Below are 6,204 nucleotides of genomic sequence, written 5' to 3' on the forward strand. Positions count from 1 at the left end.
GAGAAAAGAACTCTTATACATTGTTGGTGGGATTGTAAAATGGTGCAACCATTCTGGAAGGTAGTTTGGTGCTTCCTCAAAAAGCTGATGTTTATAGCAGCATTATTCCCCAATACAAGAACATGCAAACGTGTCTACTTTGCCAGTATTACTGGAGTGAGATGGTACCTCATTGTGGTTTTCATTTGCATCTCTCTTATTGACAGTGATTTTGAGCATTTCTTCATGTGTCTGTTTGCTATTTGAATATCTTCCTCTGTGAAAATTCTTTCCATACCTTTTGCCCATTTTGTAATTGGGTTATCAGTCTTTTTCTTATGGAGGCCCAGGAGTATTCTGTAAACTTTTGTTATAAGACTCTTGTCTGAGATGGCATTACCAAAAATTTATTCTCAGGCTGTAGGTTTTCTTTTCATCTTATTGGTGTCACGGATTCAATCTTTAGAAGGTCACAACATCATTCTCAATGGAGAAAGACTAAAAATACTTTCCTTGCAAACAGGAACAGACAAGGGTGCCCACTGTCACCATTTCTTTTCAATATTGTACTTGAAGTGCTTGCTAAGGCAATATGAAAAGAGAAGGAAGTAAACTGCATCCAGACAGACAAAGAGATGGTTAAACTGTCACTCTAGGCAGATGATATGATAGTGTACACAGAAAACTCAAAAAACTCAACAACTACAATTTAAAAAAATGTTAGAGTTAATAGGTCAGTTTAGTAGAGTAGCATACTATAAGATCAATATCCAAAAATAAATATGATTCCTCTACAGTAACAAAGATAACTCAGAGAAGGAAATCAAGAAACCAATACCATTTGCAATAGCCAATCACAAGTTGGGAGTGAATCTAACTAGAGATACAGAAAACCTATACAGAGAAAACTACAGAGCATTTCTGAAAGACAGAATGAAATACCCAAATAAATGGGGAAATGTGCCCTGTTCATGGATAGGAAGACTCAATATTGTGAAAATGGCAGTTCTATCAAAAGCAATCTAAATGTTCAATGCAACAGCAAAACAAACACCAAATTCATTTTTCAAGATTTTTGAGGGAAAACTTATAAAATTTATTTGAAGATGCAAGAGACCTCGAATAAGCAAAACACTTCTGAGAAACAAAAATGAGGTTGGAGGCATAGTACTCCCTGACCTCAAAACCTACTACACAGCAATAGTAAAAAGAACAGCATGGTACTGGTACAATGACAGGCACATAAAACAATGGAACAGAATTGAAAACCCAGAAACAGACCCAGCTATCTATGTTCAACTAATATTTGACAAGGAAATCAAAGCTATCAAATGGTGAAATGATAACCTCTTCAACAAATGGTGCTGGCAAAACTGGACTTTCACCTGCAGAAAGCTGTAAAAGGATCCACATCTCACACCATACAAAAAAATCAACTCAAGGTGGATCAGAGACTTGGGAGTAAAGCCCAAATTCATAACATTCGTAAGAGACAAACTGGGTCAAAACAGCAATGAGATATTATCTCACCCCAGTAAGAATAGCAAAATTCAACACAGCAGCAAACAACAAATGCTGGGGAGGTTGTGGAGAAACTAGAACCCTTATTTATTGTTGCTGGGAATAAAAAATGGTACAACCACTATGGAAGGCAATATGGTGCTTTCTCAAAGAGTTGTAAATGTTGTTGTTGTTGTTATGTGCCATCGAGTCACTTGCAACTCATAGCGACCCTATGTACAAGAGCCCTAAATGCCGTTATAGCCTGTGTCAAACTCGGCATCTCAAACACACCCATTCCCATCACTCCACTCACAGAATTGATCCATCTCATCGAGGGTCTTCCTCTTCTGTGCCGTCCCTCCACCTCCCAAACATGATGTCCCTCTCCAAGGACCAGTCCCTCCTTGCAACATGTTCAAAGTATGTCAGATGACGCTTCAGAATCCTGGACTCCAAGGAGCATTCTAGCTTCACCCTCTCCAGGACAAATCTGTTTGTTCTCCTAGCAGCCCATGGTATATTCAACACTCTTCTCTAGCACCACAGCTCAAAGGTGTCAATTCTCTTTCTATCATCCCTATTCCAGCTATCATCGTATGTCCAACTCTCTGATGCATAGCACGTAATTGTAAAGACTATAGCCTGAATCAGGCAAACCTTAGTCTCCGGCCTGATGTCATTGCTCTTCAGTACTCTTGTAAGGTCCCTCACAGCTACTTTCCCAATGTAATTCGTCTCCTGATTTCCTGGCTGCTGTTACCAAGAGTGTTGACTGTGGAATCAAGTAAACTATCTCAATCTCTTCACCATCCATACTGATGCTGCCAATTTGCCCAGTGGTGAGAGTCTTTCTTTTCTTGATGTTGAGCTTCAATCCATATTGAAGACTGCAGTCCTTGACCTTCTGCAGCGAGCGCTTCAGGTCCTACTCAGTTTCAGCAAGTAGGGTTGTGTCATCTGCATAACGCAGGTTGTTGATTCTTCCACCAATCCTTATGCCACATTCCTCCTCGTACAGGCCAGCATCTCGGATGATCTGTTCTGCATACAGATTGAAAAGGTATGGAGACAAAATACATCCCTGACAGACCCCTTTCTTGATTTTGAACCATGCAGTGTCTCCCTGCTCTGTTCTGATGACTGCCTCTTGGCCCAAGTATAGGTTTCACATTAGCACAATCAAATGTTCTGGGATTCCCATTCTTCTCAAAGTCTTCCATAACTTGTTGTGATCCACACATTCAAAAGCCTTTGCATAGTCAATGAAGCACAGATAGACATTCTTCTGGTATTCTCTGCTTTCTGACAAGATCCATCTAACATTAGCTATAATATCCCTAATACTACGACCTCTTTTAAATCCAGCCTGCACATCTGGCAGTTCTCTGTTGACATATTGTTCCAAATGTTTTTGGTTAATTTTCAGCAGAATCTTGCTTGCATGTGATATCAATGATATTGTTTGATAATTCCCACATTCTGTTGAGTCACCTTTCTTTGGAATGGGAACAAATATCAATTTCTTCCAGTCAGTTGGCCAGCTTGCTGTCCTCCAGATTTCCTGGCACAATTTATTGAGCACATCCAGGGCAGTGTCTGTTTGTTGAAATAAATCAATTGGTATGCAGTCAATTCCTGGAGCCGTGTTTTTTGCCAAGTCCTTCATAGCAACTTGAACTTCCTCCTTCATCACCATAGATTCTTGCTCATATGTTATTTTATGAAATTCTTCTGTGTCAGCTAATTCCTTCTGATACAGTGACTCTGTGTACTCCTTCCATCTTCTTTTGAAATTTCCTGGATCATTCAACATTCTACCCAAACTATCTTTAAGTATTGCCACCCGTGGCTTGAATTAGTTTTTCAACTCCTTCACCTTAAGAAACGCTGAGTGAGTCTGGCCCTTGTGATTTTCTGACTCCAGCTCTCTGCACATTTCATTACAGTATCTTGCTTTGTTGTCCCGAGCTGCCTTTTGAAATTTTCTGTTCAGCTCTTTGATTTCTTGGTTTCTTCCTTTAGCTTTGGCTTCTCGGCGCTCTAATCAATACTCAGAGTCTCATCTGACATCCATCTTGCGAACAGAAATACTATTTTATCCAGCAATTCCACTACCAGGAATATACCCTAAAGAAACCAAACTGGTACCCAGGCAGATAAATGCACACTCATCTTTATTGCTTTGTTCACAATAGCAAAGAGTTGGAAACAACCCATGTGCTCGTCTACAAATGAATGGAGAGCGAAACTGTGGTATATTCACACAATGGAATACTATGCTGCATAGAAAAATAAGGAACTCATGAAATATGCAAAATGGGTGACCCTAGAGGACATTCTGCTGAGTGAAATATCTCAGTCACAAAAGGACAAATGCTGCATAGTGCCACTGTTGTAAAATGGGACTGACACTGAGTTTGGGGGGAACTTAAGAAATGAAGGGATAAAGAATGTATACCGTGGACTGACCAAAACACCCCCACTGCTGGACCAACCACCCCGCCACGGCACACCCACCCCGTCCCCACCGTGGCGTGGACATCTGCAACCTGATTAAGGTCCTCATGCATGACTACCCGGAAGCCAGTCCTGATGGGTGTGAGCTATGCAACTGCAACCTGAGTGAGGTCTCTGCAAGTCCCTACAGGGTCAGGTAGCCCCGCTGGGCAAGAGCAAGATATCTGCAAACTGAGTGAGTTCCTTACATGGGTACCTGTACATCCCTAACTGGGCAGGTAGCCCCGCTGGGCATGAGTGGGACAGTTGCAAACCGAGTGAGGTCCCTCCTCATTCACACTCAGGCAGAACCCCACCCCCCTGCCAGGCACGAGTGGGAAAGCTGCAAACTGAGTGAGGTCTTCCCAAGTGCCCACCTGGACAGCTAACCCAACTTGGATAGCTAGCCCCACCTGGACTTGGACAGCTAGCCCCAAGAAGCACAAGCCATACAGCTATGGCTGCGGCCTGAGTGAGGTCCCCGCTTGTGGTGTCTGAGCATATGCTTGTCCAGCATACTCCTGTGCTTGTGCCTGCCCCACCTATTTCGCCATGCCTCTCAACCTCAAATCTCCTCACATCTAGTCAACTAACTGCCTTTAATCCAGAATATCTTGGTCGAGTTAGCTGTAATAATTATTCAACAGAAGAGGCCCCTTTCACAGGGCATGAATGGACACTTGCTTTGGTTCAGAAATTCAGAGAATAACACAGGCAACATAACTACTACGTCCTTATCTGTAGCAGTTATTTAGGATAAAGAACCTATCATCACCTCAGGCATGAAAAATCTTACCACAGCATCATCATGAAAGAAGCAGGGCACTTCACAAGCTACACAAGTACAAAGTAAGATGTCAACCCGGAAAAGTGGCACAATACCAATGGATTTCCTGATGTCAGAAAGTATGATGGAACTTTCTGACACAGAATTTAAAAGAATAATTATATAATATTTTCAATGGGTGAAAGACAAACTTGAAAAATTACAGGACGCTGCAAGCAAAAACCAGGAGGAGCTTTAAAAAGAACCCAAAACAGTGCAGATAAAACAAACAAGGCATTAGAAGCTCTGGAAAAACAAGAAATCGTGATCCAAAGTATGAGGTCCAATGTTTCAGAGGCTGTCAACATGATGGAGGGAAATATGAACAAAGTTAAAGAGATGGAACACAGAACTAGGGAAAAAGAAGATAGAATTGTCACCACTGATCTGCTAGAGCAAAAATCAGAATAAAAAGGAAGGAAAAAGAAAAAAGCCTAAGAATAATGTGGGACACCATCAAGAAAAATAACATGCACATCATTGGAATCCCAGAACAGGAAGAAGGAAGTAAAGGCACTGAAAAAGTTGTGGAAGAATTACTGGAGGAAAACTTTCCAGGCATAATGAAGAATGAGAAAATATATATTCAAGAAGCTGAGTGAACACCATATAGAATAGACCTCTAAAGAAAAACACACAGTCAAATGACTGTGCATCACAGTCAAATTTGCCAGAACCAAAGATAAGGAGAGAATTCTGAAAGTAGCAAGGGAGAAGCAAGAGTAAACCATAAGGGAGAGCAAATAAGACTACCAATTTCTCAGCAGAAACCATGCAAGCACAAAGGCAGTAGAATGACATATATTGAACACTTAAAGAATACAATTGTAAAACAAGAATATTCTATCCAACAAAACTGTCCATCAAATATGAAGGATGCGCAACAGGCCGGCTTCGGCGGCGGAGGCACCTCCGGCTGGTGAGCAATGGACGAGGGTGGCCGGGACAAGGCACCGCTGCCCCAGCAGCCCCCAGTGACGGCCCCCGGTGGCGCGGACGAGAAGCAGAGCGGCAAGGAGCGACGCGATGCAGGGGACAAGGACAAAGAGCAGGAGCTGTCTGAGGAGGACAAACAACTTCAGGATGAACTGGAGATGCTCGTGGAACGACTGGGGGAGGACACATCCCTGTATAGACCAACCCTGGAGGAACTTCAAAGACCGATTCATTCATCTACAACCTCTATGACTTCAGTGCCCAAACCGCTTAAATTTCTGTGTCCACATTATGGCAAACTGAAGGAAATCTATGAGAACACGGACCATGGGGAGAATAAGCGCTTTGCGGCTGACATCATCTCTGCCTTGGCCATGACCATGAGTGGGGAGCGTGAGTGCCTCAAGTATCGGCTAGTGGGCTCCCAGGAAGAATTGGCATCATGGGGTCATGAGTATGTCAGG

The 6,204-nt window shown here is 42.5% G+C and overlaps 1 pseudogene; it reads left to right on the top strand.

Moving 5' to 3' along the window:
• The first annotated feature begins 5,730 nt into the window (after positions 1-5,730).
• The window catches only part of LOC102873786, a 2,472-nt pseudogene continuing 1,998 nt past the window's right edge, over positions 5,731-6,204 (top strand).

Source organism: Elephantulus edwardii, unplaced genomic scaffold, assembly GCF_000299155.1.
Source record: "Elephantulus edwardii isolate Elephantulus edwardi_28Jun2011 unplaced genomic scaffold, EleEdw1.0 scaffold00542, whole genome shotgun sequence".
Lineage (NCBI taxonomy): Eukaryota > Metazoa > Chordata > Mammalia > Macroscelidea > Macroscelididae > Elephantulus > Elephantulus edwardii.